Below are 16,239 nucleotides of genomic sequence, written 5' to 3'. Positions count from 1 at the left end.
CCTCCTCCTGGATTGTATTAGTAAAATACAGAAAGGTGATGGTTACATGGGTTTATTTTATATCCTGCTCTGAGTTTTGTTGACTCTCTGAGATGTGGTAAGTAAAAGTTCATCAATTTCTTTTTCCTGTCATATTGCTGTAGTTAGCATTTTAGGACTATATTGAACAATAACCTTGACAATGAACATCCTTGTTTTGCTCCTAAACTTCTTATATTTCTCCATAACAAATAATGCTAACTCTTGACTTTGGAGAGCTTGTCATATAAAGAAAGGTTCATTTATTCCCATGCTTTTTTAATGCTTTAATATAAAAGAAAGCTGAATTTATTGAAGACTTTTCCTGTATCTCTTGATGTAATTTCTCTTGATATAAGCCTCTTATTTTTATTTCTTTTATTATTAATACTGAAAGAGGCAACTAAGAAAACAACCGCCAACCTATGTGGTGTATAAAGATAGAGACTAGACCTGTGATTTCATTGGTATAAGGAACTCCCAGGTGAGGGAAATTCTATCAGTGCAGGTAAATAGCTTCTCTGCAATTTAAAATCTTAGAGAGAGCTAACCAGAGCATTGAGGGGTTAAAGGACTTTCCCAGAGTCACATGGCTAGTATGTGTCAAAGGTAGAACTTGAACCCAGGTCTTTCGATTTCAAAGGCGCCTCTCTATCCATTATGCCATGTTGTTGTTCAGTATTCTCGTACATATATAAATGCATGCATGTGTACATAGAAAGAGTATGTTAATATACAAATTATATTTTATACAGAGTGATATATACTAAATTAGTGATATGTGTATACTGATATATATCTAGTATGAGCATGTATATGAATAATATGTATGTATATATAGGAGTGCATAGTACAAATACATGATGGTTTAGGCCCAGAATTAAATAAGAAGAGGTGAATGGGATGGATTGCCTTCAGGAAATTGATTAACTCCTTTAGTGACTCTGAGCATCTCCTGAGGGAGGAAAAAGACTTCTTTTTAATACCAATGTTCCACCAGTTTTGTTATACGACTGCAAAATATGGAACATTACAACCTCTGAGGAATTGAACATGAAGATTACTTAGAGAGTCAGGGAGAGGTACATAGTGGGTAGTGTTATAAAAACCCCAGACTCAATTCGGAATTCAGCCCAAGACTGTGCTCAGTGAATTCCCTGAACAAGGGTTGTCTGGGTCATAAAGAAATCACAGTTGGGGAGTGAGAGAAGAGATACCTTCATTAACAATTCTCACGAGAATTGGGTGTGTTCCCTCATTGGAATCACACACCCATACAGGAGCAGGACAAGTGGTTATAGAGGATCACTTGGCTTTAACCCCCAACTTGTCCTCACGTTCCTGCACGTCCCATTTAACATCTGTGTTTGCAATGCATTATCTATTGTTTCTGTCGAGTCTGTGAAAACCAGTCTCCCCCTCATCTTGTTTACATATTTGTATAAACCAATAAACCAATTAATCAATAACCTAATCTCCCCATATCCTGTTTTCTTATCAATTCTGTGGGAACCAAACTGTTAGCATTTATCACAGTAGGATAAGGCAGAAGCATATAACTAAGAAAGGATTTGGAAGAATAGGATAGGATGCCATCAGAGAAATATTGAAAAAGAAGATGGGCTCAGAATGAGGCAAAAATAAGGGATGAGTGGACAGCCTGAGTGTTCCAATGGTATCTTCTTGATGTTGAAAGAAATTGAGGCAGGCTGTAGCACATTCAAAGTAACCGCTTTGATAACATTTCAGCAGGCTATGGACAAGAGTCCAAGCATAGGATGAGCAGGCATGGATGGGTTGAGATGTGCATCATTAGAAGGAACTCCTGAATGGATGAGTTGACAAAGCCGTTGGAGTATCTGAGAGTATATTTGCAAGATTTCTTTGCAGGTTTGAGCTTTTTTTTTTTTTGCATGTAATGGAGTTTAATGGTTTCTTACAATTTCCCTTATTTCCCCTTCGTTTGCTGCTAATTCTCCATTTCCTGTTTTTTTCTTTTGACAATTAAAAAAAAAATCAGAATAGCTAGTGGTTTCTTTATTGGTCTTTTTAAAAGTGTCTCTTGGTATTATTGATCACATCAATGGTTTTTGTTTAGTCTAGTTTTGAACTAGACCAAACAGATCATAGGTTTAGAGGTGGAAGATCAGCTAGTCCAACTCTGTCATTTAACAGATAAGAAAACTGTGGCATAGGCAGGGTAAGTGACTTATAAGTTCTATGTAAGTTCTCCAAAGGGCAGAACTTATAGCTGCTTATAGCTATAAGGATATATAACTACTAAAGGGCAGAAGTGGAATATGAACTCAGGTCTTCTGGCTTCAAATCCAGGACTCATTTTATTGCACCACGTTGATCTATCTCTTCTTTGATTTTTCGTAGTTAACACTGTTGTGTTTATTTGGGGATTATACATTTGATGTTTTTCTAAGTATTTTTTAGTTAGAAATCTGAGGGAATCTTAGAGGTCTTCTGGTTCAATCCCCTCATTTTGTAGATGAGGAAGGTGATGTTTAAAGAGATAAATTAATTTCCCAAAGCAACATATATTGAACATATGAAGTAAGAGAGGCTGGGCTTAAAACCAAATCTTCTAATTCCAAATCCAATCCTCTTCCATTCCTTCCCTAGGGAATAATTATAATGATAGTAATAATAATAATAATAATAATAATAATCTCATTCTCCTCCTCCTTTTCTTCCTCCTCCTCCTTCTTCCTCCTCCTGCTGCTTCTTCCAAATTCTATCTCAAGAACTCCAATTTCACTCATTATTTTACCATTTCTTCCTTCATTTTTCTAGTATACCTCCCATCCATTCTTGGAGTTTCTATTGCCAATCTATGTGCATTTCTGGGCACCTTTTCTGAGTTACAAAGATATTCTCTTCTTCAGGGCTTGTTAACCCCTAATATAATTTTTTTAATTTTAGAGGTTTCTTAGGCTTATTTGTTTCTTTAGTCTCTTCACTGGCTATAGCTGGCAAAGTTGTCTCACCGGTTTCTTTCTGTAATCAGTAGAGTCATTGTTATACTAATCTCCCAGCACAGAACTCAGGGTAATAGCAAAGGCCTTCTTATGGCCAAGGAGAGGCCTCTCTCCTCTTTCTGGAATCAGGAAGCTGGCTATCCCTGTTAGTAGTAGCACTGGGGACCTTCCCTTTCATTGTGGTCCCATGAGTAAAAGGGCCTCTGGGCTCTAGCCTTTCTATCTGAAGTCCAGATGGGATGGAGATAGTAGTGTCCTAGCAAATATTTAAAAACCACCCTTCAAAAATGTTGAAAATGCACTTTTAAGGTTTAATTTGCATTATGTTACATTTTCCTTCATTGCTTTCTTAAGTCTGGACAACCAGCTAAACAATAAATCAATCCCTCATTTTGTAGAATTTGTTAATTTTTGAGATGAAAAAACGCTCACAATGAAAATTTAACAAACAGCTCTCCAAGCCAGTTCCAGCTGGGTAGAGACTGATGTAGGAAACTGGTCTGAATTGACCTTTCCATTTCCCTCCAGGACCCAAAGTAGGGCAGGACCAGAGCTGGAGCAGAGGTAGCCTTGGAGCTGGAGACCAAAAATGTGGTACTTCGTTATTTTGTCTTCTATTCAGGTAGTGGTTGCCTTGTGGTATTTTCTTTTTTATTTCTTTTTAAATTAAAAAAAATTTTAGGCAACTGGGGTTAAGTGACTTGCCCAAGGTCACACAGCTAGTGTCAAGTATTTGGTCTGAGGTCAAATTTGAACTCAGGTCCTCCTGACTTCAGGGCCGGTGCTCTATCCACTGCACCACCTAGCTACCCCCTTTTTAAATTATTTTTAAAAATGTGTTGACCTTTTGCTTCTTCTGGCTCACTTCTGATCCTTGAGGAAATTTTAGAATGATTTAACTGGATTTAAATGGAAGCTTTCATGATGCCATCTTTTGCCAGATGTAAAAGATATCATTTGATATTAAAAAATATAAAGAACCTCCAAGTGATAGTTACAGTCCTATTTTCATCCACTGACTGAGAAAATACATAACAGAAAGCTATTATGAGTCCAGCAATGCTAAAGTTAATTTCTATTTTATTAATCATAATAAGCTCATTATACATTTTTAAAAATTAATAGCACACGTGTGTTCATGACATATTGCTTACTCAGTCTACAGAATACAGATCAAAATGACTGTCTGGGGGCAGCTAGGTGGTGCAGTGGATAGAGCACCTGCCCAGAAGTCAGGAGTACCTGAGTTCAAATCTGGCCTCAGATCAAACACTTGACACTTAACTATCTGTGTGACTCTGGGCAAGTCACTTAACCCTAATTGCCTAAAAGAAAATTAAAAAAAACCAATGCAAACAAAAAAAAAGCTTCCAAAATACAGAGACTTAGAGAAAAGAAATTAAAGCCATTATTAAAAGCAAAATGACTGTCCTGTTGGCCATAGGGATTTACGGAGCTGTTCCAATAAATTCTCATCCTGGGGGCAGCTAGGTGGCGCAGTGAATAGAGCTCTGGCCTCCTTGGAGTCAGGAAGACCTGAGTTCAAATTCAGCCTCAGAAACTTAACACTTACTAGCTGTGTGACCCTGGGCAAGTCACTTAACCCCGACTGCCTCACAAAAAAAAAAAAGGCAAATAAACAAATAAATTCTCATCCTTACCCCACTAGGGTCTGCAGTCCTGCTGGCAAACCTTAACATAGCTCTTTAAGGTTTACAAAACATTTCCCATTTGTTCTCTCATTTGATCCTCACGACAGCCCTGTAAAGTAAGTGTTATTATTATCCCCATTTTACAGATGAGGACATTGAAGCTTGCCCAGAGTCATGCAGCTACTAAGTTTAAAGCTTAATTTCATCTCAGGTGTTTCTGAGTCCACTGCGCCACCTGGTGGTCAAGATACATGTTCAACACTTTCGTTTCTTTCACTATAAACTCGAAGAGCTCGTGGTGGTTTTGTTTTTCATGACTGTTGTCATTGTGTAAATTGTCCTCCAGGTTCTGCCTTAGTTCACACAAGTCTCCTCGGGTTTTTCCGACTTTATCACATTTATAATTTCTATAATTTCTTATGGCACAATAATAGTTTGGTATATTCATATACTTTAAAAAAAAACAAACCCCAAACCCAAAATGCTAGCTGTATGTCATAATTTGTTTAGCTATTCACCAACACGGTCATTTTCTTGCAAGGTTCCCATCACTTCACCTAACCAACTAATTCTTCCTTGTTAATAAGAATTAGGCCTAGGACAGTAGCTCCCCTCCTTGGTTCTTCTTCATTTTTTCCCCTCCTCACCTTTACTTTCATACTACCCTTAAAGTGATGAGGAAGAGTCTCAGAACAATCACGGAAACCGATATGTAAATTGGGTCACAGCTAAATAGCCTTAACACCCACTCTTACTGGAAAGTTGGCCTCCTGCTACTGGAGGAGGTGTCAAATTTGACTATAGCAATACTATACCTGGGCACAGAAGATAAATGTATAATTAATTTGCTTACTCAACTGCCTTGTGTAATTGTTGAACTAGGGAAACAAGCAGCAAGATGTCCATGGAGAGGACACTAACTGGGAGATTCTGACAATGACTTGATACCCTTCCTAAGACCCAGAGTTACCTCGGATCCCATCCTCCCCAAATAACTATAACTAATTATGCCCAAGAGTAGGGTTGTAGCAAGCCTAACCCTCTACTGGTTTCATGCATCTCCCTTCTTCTTCCATAAATAGCCCAGCCAGATGCGACATTTAAGGACATTTAGGCCCTCCCCCTAAATGTGACAGCCACATGCTTGTGATGTCTGTACACTTACTAGCTCTGTAGTTCATTGGTTCTTAGAGCCATTGATTTCCCTAGTTGTTACACTAACAGTGTCTCCGCCAGAAAAAGTGGTAGGGGATTCTCAGGGTACCAGCCTATCAGGAAGATTTCTCTTTATCAGGTGAAATGTCCTCAGCATGAAGAGCTTCTACTAACTCCCGTGCGCAGTCTCCTGGGCATCCTCCTTCTTATTAGATCAAACTGGTTTTGTAAACGGCTCAAAGAGCTATATTAACATCAGTTGTTATTTTTATTGAGAGTCGGCAAGAGGTAATGGATAGAAAGTTAGAATCAGAGGTCTGGGTTTCAATCCTGCCTTTGACATAGTCTGACTCTGTGAGCATGGGCAGGTGACTTAATCTCTCAGTGTTTCAGCCAACCCCCTAAGGCAGTATGTGTAAGGGGGGTTGACAACCTGCAGTAGTAGAGGTAATTTCCATACTAGGAGTTCCCCAATCCGATGTAATCATGTTTAGATTAAGATACTACCACCAGGCCAACTTCTGCCACAAAACCAAAGTATCCTGAACCTTAAATTCTTCTCTAGTTATCAAATTCTCTAGATCCTCCTTGTATTCTTCTCTGGCCACCATGTTCTGTAGAACCTCATATTCATTTCTTCTTCACATCTCAGCCACAAGCTGTTCCCATTGCTGTTGTGGACATGTAAGCAAACAGATCAATTTGAGGTGTAAGACATGGAAGACCAGATGAGTTTTCAAGAATCTCGGTAGCTTCTTTGTTTGTTTCGAGACTGAGTCTCCCCATCTCAATGAGGCTGCAAGTACATTGCAGCTAAGTGATAGGGCAGATCATACACGGAGTTCGGAATCAGGAAGACATCCTCATGAGTCCAATCTGGCCTCAGACACTTATTAGTTGTGTGGCCCTGGGCAAGTCACTTACCCCTGTTTGCTTCAGTTTCCTCATCTGTTACAGTGAGCTGGAGAAGAAAATGGCAAACCTCTCCAGTATCTTTGCCAAGAAAACCCCAAAAGGGGTCACAAAGAGTCAGACAGGACTGAAAATGACTGAAGGACAGCAATAACAAGACAAAATAATGGGGCAGGGGAGGATAAAAGGACAAAAGGACTTCTTTTTTGTCTTTGCATCCCAAGCTGTCTGCAAAAGAGATTGGTAACAAAAATAAGTTAGTGCTGTTAATGAGGAAAATTAATATTATGCTGTATCATTTAATAATAATGCTCTGTAATCCATCCTTTACCTCATTTTGTCAGACCCCATTTCTCAGTAGAGCTCACAAGGTATGGTGGAGCAATATGATCACTCCCAGTCCTCAGAGAACTCACTAGCTAACCAGTTTAAGTAGGACCCTCACCTCTCTTTACAGATAAACAGAGAACCGGCTTGAGCTGGGCCATCCCCAGGGGACAACACTCCTGTCTTTTTGTCTCTTTGTCAAAATGAGGGGAGATTTGGTTTCCAAGGAGGAGGCCAAAAGGAGGCGGGGGGGGGGGGGGGCTGATTGGGATGGTTCTGATTTTCTGGCTGAGATTATTAGAGGCAGCTGAGGCTTGTAAAGCAATTAACATTCCTTAATCATCAGATTAAGCCACACCTGAAGGCCAACCCACTTTCCCTAGCTGTAGATTAAAGTAAATTGGGTTAGAAACAACAGGATGAAGGGGGATCACAGTCATTAATAAGGGGAAATTTTTGAACAAATCTTCTCATCAGCAGACAATTTCCCCACCTTGGGTATGGCAAGTTACAAGGGCTGTTACAAGGAGATGGCATGGGGACCACTAACAATGAAACCATAAATGATGGGGACGATGCCTTCCTCTGCCTCTTGGGGCAGTGGGTGTTGTTTTCAGGGTGGAAAGGACAAGTGCGGGTGAAGGGAATAAAGATGGAGTCACTGTGAATCGGCCAACATTACCCTCACCAGAGGCCCAAAGGGTGGGGGGAACTGAGGCCAACCAGGAATTACAGGACTCCTTCTAAAGTGAGGACTCAGACAACAGAGACAGGAAGATGCAATCGGAGGGTGTCATTGGAGTAGAGGTTGGGGTACTCCCAGAGACCTAAAAGGCTCCAGCCCAGAAGGCTAACAGGGAACCAGGGCCCAGGAGGAATGAGTGTTCACACTGGAGACCCAAGAGAGAAACTGAAAGGGATTCAGAGACAGGATAAGAGCTAGGTTGACCCCCCCAACCAAGACAGTCCTATTGGAGTGTCCTTGGCCAAAACCTAAAAAGAAGCCCCTGTGTCCACAAGACAATGGACCTTCTTCCTTGCAGTTTCTAGGGAGACAAAGGGGTTGCCTCAAGGTAAGTAAAAGGGGGTCTCTAGGTAGCTGCTAATTGGGGTCCCTTCTGCATCAGGATCCCCAGTCACATGGTTGGGGCACTCGTTTTCCCCAGTGGCACTTCATTTGATAAGAGGTACCAACATCCTGAGGATGGTCTTGTGTCAGTGGGGTGAATTATCTATTTTTGATATGAAGTCAGGGGACCTCAGAACTGGGGGCCAAGGTGCCAAGGGGCCTTTGGGAGGGCACCTCAATTCTCCTCTAATGACTAGATTTGTAACATAATTTCTCATCCCTCCTTTTTCTTTTTGTTTTTTCCTGGTTGAAAAGGCATCCAGAGGACTTTCCTCCAGTCTCTATGAGACTCAAAAAGCATTTCTGGCAGAATGACCTCAGGAGTTCCCTGAGATCTTTAACAAATTGAGATTGCAAGACCTCCTCTTCTTCTGAGGGATCCCCTCAGTCTCCCATGGTTGTGGGAACAGTGTTGGAGACACGTGAAATAGTCCCTAGGGTATTTGTCCTCTTTCTGGACACACCAATTTATTTCCTCCCAATCTACTTCTGGAGAGAGAGCTCCCCAATGCCTTCCAAGACAGCCCTCTGACAGGGATTCTCCACCCCTGCTTCTGGGCCACCTCCCAGCTTATTAGGGTCACATGGAAGGCACCTAGGCCAGTCAGACTTCCCCTGGATTTGGACCCAGAGAGCCTTCCATACAACTACTCTCGTTAGTTGGTTTGTGTCTGCTCAGGTTAAGTCAATAAGTTTCAAACATTTGCAACTTTCAATGAATTCCCCTGGATTCTCTCTGATTTGGAGGGAAATCAGCTCTTCAGGCATGTAGGTCATAGAGTTATCAAGGGACATGAACCAACTGAGGAAGGCCATTTGGTTGAGGACATTATTTTTAATTAATTAATTAATTTTTGGGTTGAGGAACAGCAGATGCTGTGGGGGTGGGTTTGTCAGGTTGGTCCCCGAAAGTGCTCCACTTGGGAAAGAATCTGTCTTCCCCAGGTGGCATGGGGGAGACTTATTTTGGTAGAAGCCTCTTCCTTGGCCCTTGACACTGATAGGGTAACTGATGGTGTGAGAACAGAAGGGGCCACTGGGGGTGGTGGGGATGTAGGGCAAGGGGTTCAGAGATCTATAAATCCTCTTGAATTGAGGAAGTTTGGTGGTAGGTAGGTTTTGATGAGAGGGATGGATAAATTGAAAGGGGATTTTCTGTGTTCTTTCTGGCCAAACCCAAGGATCGAGCAGGGGGAAAGGAATATTTGCTTCAAGCACTTGAATACATTCCTGAAGCCTTTTCATCATTATCATTTCTAGAGGAGATGATGGAAATAATCTTTTTCTTGGTGGCCCCCTCCTACCACAAGGAATAACTATGGGGTGTTTGTCCTCAATTGCCCAAGTGAGGTACACCAATTTGATTAGGTCAAATGACCCCTCCTCAGGAAATTGCAAGGCCAGATCATCCTGAGTATAAAAATGCCATTTAGACAGATACCTGGTGGCTCATATAACATATAATTTAAACATCTTAGCCACAGACATCCTCTTGGCTGGTTTAGACTGGCCTCAGGCCATTTTATAATACTAGACAGACATATACAGAAACAAGACAGACAAGACACAGATGTGGTCTTTGGGATTGCCTACAGTCAGGAGTGGAACCCACTGTCCTGACCTAGTAGAGATTTCATAGAATGCCAAGAACCTTATCCCTAATCCTTCCCTGGGGGTCCCTGTCCAAGGGGTTACATGGTTTGGCTGAGTCCCTTTTCCACTGAGCCTCAAACTGGCCAAGTGGGTGCTACCCTTAGAAGCTTCGTCACAGACCCAGTCTTCAGCTGATGAGTCTAAATAAACTCCAGGAAGCACTAACAGGGAGTCCCTCCTACTGGTCTATGGCATTCTAATTGGTAGCCCTTGCCATTGAGACTGCTATCGTAGCACCATACTCAAGACAGCTTCGGGGTGGCTGTCTTTAATTGTAGCATCAGGATGAGTGGCTAATTTATGTCTGAGAAATGTTAATGGTATGATAAGGGATTCACAGTTCAAGGGCAGGGAATTCTTCCATCAGAGACCAATTCACAACACCCTTGGAGAATTTGAAGAAACCGAAATTATACACAAAGCAGATAGACAAATGGATGCTTGCTGAAGAAGTCAATGATCAAAACAAAAGTACTTTCTAAACCTAGCCCAAACCCCTTCCTCAGCTGATCAGGTCAAGGGGATTGTCATTCATGGATCAACAAAACTTGGCCAACTCTGATCTGCCTAAGCAGGAATCCCATCTGCTCAAAGAAAAGGGAGTAGAAACAAATTCTACTTATCCAGTTCTTGTTTGCTGATATTGATGTAGGCCACACCAAGTGGGCAGATTCTGCCAGGATCCTGGTTCATGACTCTGAGACAATCTGGTTGCTTTGTTCACCTTGAACCCCACTGCTGTCACCAATTTTGGGTGACTTGGAAATAATGAGAACCCAAAGTAACAAACTTGTCTTAAGTTTGGCAGCAAGGGAGCCCCACTCACGTGGGCAGAGACTCCCCAAAGTGAGTTTACATGGGGCTTATGTGTGCTTAAACCACAAAGGAGAGAAAAGGCTTCAGGCAAAAGGAGATTGGGAAAGGAGGTTGTAAGAGCTGGCTGATTAGATATATTGACCTGAAGGATCAAGCTGATTCCTGAAATCAGGGAACCTTTGAAGTCTCCATGAATAGAAAGTATCACACAGGCTGTTCTTGTGGAAAGGTCATTGGGTTGAGAAGTGCAGTAAGGAAGCCCTTCAATTAGTGAGCTAATGCTTAACACAAGACAAGGGAGTTGGCTCAGTTCACCAAGATGGAAGGAGTTGTGCTTGGTTTGGGATCCACAGTTGCCAACATCAGGCACTTCTGACCACAAGAACAGAAAAGGGCTTTTCTGCTTAGACTGTCCCCTTCATGGGAGGGAGGTAAAGATAGACCTTAGGGAAGTTCCTTAGTTAGAGGAAGTAGGAGAGAAGGGTGATGTCTCTGAGAAGTGCCTGGGTTAGAGGAACCAAGATAGAGGAATAAAGGCAGGAATTTGCCTGAGCTCTCCCAAATTCCCTCCAAATGACTTTAAATAATGCCTCAAACTGAATTCTGGAGCAGCAGAACTCCCAAATGGATGGGGTGAAAAATTTTTAGCTCAAGACAACTTAGAAGTTCTATAAGAAAGTTCTGTCTCACTGAGGTGAGAGTAGAGCATAGTCTAGCCCAGATGGTACCTGAGTAAGCCAGCAGAAGGCAGCTCCCTAGCAAGCCAGTGCAGGCCTTGGGGGTGACTGAATCAGCAGCAGTGACTTCTAGAGCTCTCAGCCCATAGATGGTAAGGGGGCCAGTCAACTGGTCAGAAGGAGATTACAGTGGACACTTTGCTGGCACTGGGTGCAGGAATCTGTTGCATTGCCCGCGTGCAATTCCAGGGCACACTTCCTGGGTAAGGAGGAGCACTAGAACACCAGAACTTATGCCTGCCTGGGAAGTGAGACCCCAGTTACAGTTCCAGGGCAGAAAAGAACATTTGTGGTCACTCACAGACCAGAGCACAGGCCAGCAGAGCAGTGAACATGCCTTTCCTTAGATCATACCACCTTGGAAGAACTGAAAACTTACAGACTCCCAGAGTTAGCTCTGAAAACAGCATCATAAAAAACATGAAGTATGGGACAGTGCCTTCTCCATGCCAAGAGCAGAACCCAACTTTAATGTAAAGTTAAAAATCATGAAATAGGCTGGGAAAATGACAAAAAACAAACAAACAAAAAGAACCTGACCATAGATAGCTGTTGTGATGACATAGAAGAGGACAACAATGTCTACATGATTATAGGTAAAGCCTCAAAGAAAAATTAGGGAGAACTGATGAATGAACCTACTGTTCCTTCTATCCTGGTGTGTTGGGAGAAATGTGAGGACTATCAAATACTATGGAGGAGAAATAGCAGCCTGAACCAGATTAAAATGTAATTAAGAAAATTTAACAAAATAAATAAAAAACACAGCAAAACATAGATAATTTTACATTCTAAAACTAAGTCAGTATGCAGTTGCCAGGGATCCTTATATATGGATTAGTGGTCCTCCTTTCTGAGTTCAATATCACTGTTGTAGAGAGTAGCTAAGTATGTAGTGTCTCCTGAGAGAAGCCAAATTTCCACTCTCTTTTTTTTTTGAGGCAATTGGGGTGAAGTGACTTGCCCAAGGTCACACAGCTAATAAGTGTCAAGTGTCTGAGGCCAGATTTGGACTCAGGTCCTCCAGACTCCAGAGATGGTGCCCTATCCACTGCACCACCTAGCTGCCCCTCAAATTTCCACTCTTACAAGGTGGTTTAAGGAGTGTGACAGGAAGAGATCTCATATAAAGGGAAATTTGTTAACAATAGAAGGGAATTACGGAAGGCACAATGGAAGGAGAAGGTAAAGTGGGATAGTAACTGAATGGGGTGGGCTGAAGTGGGTGGAGAAAAGGGAGCAGAAAATAGTAGCAAGAGTTTCCATTTAGGCATCTTTTATCTCTGAATCATAGGGATTCAAAGAGGAGGAGAAAGAAGAGAGGATTTGTTAGCCTTTCTTGGTATCCCCAGTGCTTAGCCCAGTGCCTGGCACATAGCAAGTGTTTAATAAATGCTCGTTGGTTTGACTTGACTTGAAATACACCTCTTTTCTCTTGCCACTGCCAATACTTTAACTCAGATTTTTATTACCTCTCACCTGAATTACTGTAATAGTCTCCTCACGTCTATTCCTGGTTATTCCTCTCTTTCTGCTCCAATCTTTCCTACACATTGCCAGTGTAATCTTTCTAATCTTCAGCAATGATCATGTTCAAAAGTATTACCTACTGAATAAAATATAAGCATCTTAGCCATCATTTGTCTGTTTCTACCCTATCATTCAGTGTTTTACCAAACTACGCTACTCACTAACTCTACTAAACTCATTCTGCACTACTTTGCCCACACATCAGTCTATACTTTTTGAAATAATGGCTAATTCTATGAAGCCTTCCCTGAGGGATTTTCTCATCCTCTGGGCTCTTATTACACTTCGTCAGCTCTTCTTTTATGCCTTTATCAAAATCTAATTAATTTGAATTATCTTTATTTATCTATATACCCTGCTAGCTATTTGATTACAAACTTCTTAAAGGTAGAGAATATGTTTTATTTATCCCCCTCAGCTCATAGAAAAATGCTTTGCTTGGAGTAGACAATTAAGATTTTTTCCCCCAGAAATTACATGAACTGATGCTGAGTGAAATGAGCAGAACCAGAAGAACACTGTACGCAATAACAGCCACATTGTGTGATGACCAACTCTGGTAGGCTTAGCTCTTCCCAGAAACACAATGATCTAAGACAATTCCAAAAGACTCGAGATGGAATATGCTATCCACATCCAGAGAAAGAACTATGGAGTCTGAATGCTATTGGAGTACACTATTTTCTTTCTTTTTTTCTTTCTCATGGTTTTTCCCTTCTCATGGTTTTTCCCTTTTGTTCTGATTCTTCTTTCACAACATGACTAATGTGGAAATAGATTTAATATGATCCAGATTGCATGCCATCTTGGGGAAGGGGGAGGGAGAAAAAAATTTGGAACTCAAAATCTTAAAAAAGTTAATGTTGAAAACAATCTTTACATGTAATTGGAAAAAATAAAATACTATTAAGGGAAAAAATTTTCTTTTCTGAATTGAACCAAAGATGAATTGGAATTAGAAGTAGGGATACTACTGGTCCTCTGTAGATATAACCCATCTATCTACCCCAGAGTTCCTGCTGGTCAAAGTCAAGGATCCCTGGCTAAGAGAGAGTGGTTACTAGCCCTAATAAGAAGACTAGAAAAGATGCTGAGGGCAGAGGATTGGATTATAAAGTCATGCAGATGTTCTGAGTGTGCTAGGTAGAGCCCTGAATAGGTTTAAGAAAGGACTAAAGGGGGTTGGCCCCAACAACAAGATACCAATTCAGTGTATTTACAGAATCCAACAGAATATGGTCCAGAGTATCCTTCCCTGCACAGTAAGTTCTGGTTCCTACATACATTCATGGTTTCTCTCTAATCATCCTTTGTACAAACAGTTCATCTGTTTATGTAGAAAAGAAACAGAGTGGAGAGACAGAAATATACCCGGCAGTCAAATGAATCTGTAGCCAAGAAAACTGGGGGAAAGAAGGTCTTGTGAGTGCCAAAGATATAGGAAGAGGTTTTGAAAAGCCAGGCAGTAAGAAAAAGAGAAATCAATATGTCCAAGGTGAGAGGAAAGGGAAGAGAAGAAAAACAAGAAGACAGATGATTGCCATGAGAAAAGCACAGAACCAGCTTGGTGTGGGATGACAATGAGCTTTGTGATTTAGGGAAGGCTCTTATTTGTGACTGTTTGATCTTTGCTCATTAGGGAGTGCACCTACCCAATGTGATAGAAGAAAAGCTCTACTGAAGTGTGAAGGAAACAAAGATCTAGAGAAAGAAGCAGTATGTGTTGTCGTGGGAAGAGATGGAGACTTGAAATCCAAAGGTCTGGATTCAAGTTTATGTTTAACCTCCCTAGGATTTAGCTTCCTTAACATGTAAAAAGGCCGTAAGGTTCAAATATCTAGAGAAGGGGCTCTTAACTTGGTATCTGAACTTTTAAAAAAAATGTATTTTGATAACTGTATTTTCATGTAATTGGTTTCCATTGGAATCTTATGAATGTGATTTTATGAATTTAAAAGCATTCTCCTGGTAAGAGAGTTCATAAGCTTCATCAGACTGCCAAATGGGTCCATGCCACAAAAATGGTTTAAGAACTCCTGCTGAAGGGAGCTTATAAGATTATCTGGTCCAACATTAAGTGACTTGCCCAGGGTCACACAGATAGTGAGTAAGAGAGCTGGTAATAGGAATATGTCATTGTCTCCTTTGTTTATCCCACACCTACTCCTACAACATAAATTTGGACATTCTACAAGCTTCAGTCATTCTCAATTTGCTCTTCTGAACTTATATTCCCTCTTTGTCATTGTCACTAACTCCCATGTCTTCAATCGTCACCTCTAACCAGATGCTCCTCAAAGTTTGACTCAGCCCTAACCTTTCTCAGTTACGACTCTGAGGTCTTTCAGTGTTGTCTCTCCTTATGTCATAGCAGTCAGTAGCAAATTTTCTCCTGGTTCTGTACAATTCACTCTGTATCAGTTCATACAAGTCTTTCTATATTTCTCTGAATCCATCATAGGCATGACTGCTTATGGTTTAATAAAATTCAGTTGCGTTCATGTACCATCACCTGTGCAACCATTTCCCAATCAGTGGGCAACTACTTTGTTTCTAGTTTTTGCCATGACAATAACTATGCTATAAATATTATTATACATATAAATCCTTTCCCTCTGGCACTAACTTACTTGGGATAAATATGTGATAGCAGTATCACTGGATCAAATGGTATGTGCAGTTTAGTGAATTTTGAGGTTGTAGTTCCAAATTGTTTCCCAGAATAGTTGGAGCAATTCAGAGCTCCACCAACCTCCCACTCATGAGCCTACCTGCCTACAACCCCTCCATCAATTCTTGTTTTCCTATTTTTTTATCTTTGCCAATCTGCTGGGTGTGAGGTAGAACCTCAGGGTCATTTACATTTGTATTGCTCTTATTATTCGTGACCTGAATCATTTTTTAACATTATCGCTTGTTGATAGCTTGCATTGCTTCATTTAAGAACTGCCTATTCATGCTTTTTAACAACTTATAAGTTATTTTTATATCACATTTATATATCTGTATATAATAATATATATTACACAGTGAAGACTGGCTCTTATTCTTATATATTTCTATCAATTCTTCATCTATCTTTTTTCTATCTTGGATGTTGGACCTTTATCAGAGAGATTTGTTGGGGAAATTATTCCAAAATAATTGTTTCCCTTTTGACTCTTATTTATTTATTTATTTGTTTGTTTGTTTATTTATTTTTTACAGAAGCTTTTCAGTTCATATACTTTAAAGGGTTTTATTCCATTCCTTATTAACATCTCTAACCCTTATTTGATAAGAATTTTCCCCCTTGCCATAAATGTGAAAAATATATCCTTCTT

General features: G+C 40.7%; 1 protein-coding gene across 6 annotated transcripts in view; it reads left to right on the top strand.

Moving 5' to 3' along the window:
* The window catches only part of CHI3L2 (chitinase 3 like 2), a 69,503-nt gene that overhangs the window by 29,652 nt on the left and 23,612 nt on the right, over nucleotides 1-16,239 (top strand). For 2 of the 6 annotated variants that reach the window (XM_078154961.1, XM_078154962.1), the window contains exon 1: nucleotides 14,454-14,675. The exons of the other annotated variants lie outside the window; for them this stretch is intronic. The gene's annotated coding sequence lies outside the window, so the exon portion shown is untranslated. Of the gene's footprint in view, nucleotides 1-14,453; nucleotides 14,676-16,239 lie in introns of those variants that run through there. 6 annotated transcript variants of the gene reach the window in all.

This window comes from Phascolarctos cinereus, unplaced genomic scaffold (genome assembly GCF_003287225.1).
Source record: "Phascolarctos cinereus isolate Bilbo 61053 unplaced genomic scaffold, phaCin_HiC Scaffold_5;HRSCAF=322, whole genome shotgun sequence".
In the NCBI taxonomy this organism is placed as follows: domain Eukaryota; kingdom Metazoa; phylum Chordata; class Mammalia; order Diprotodontia; family Phascolarctidae; genus Phascolarctos; species Phascolarctos cinereus.
The sequence above is the reverse complement of the archived record's forward strand: the minus strand, read 5'-3'. Positions and strand labels throughout refer to the sequence as shown.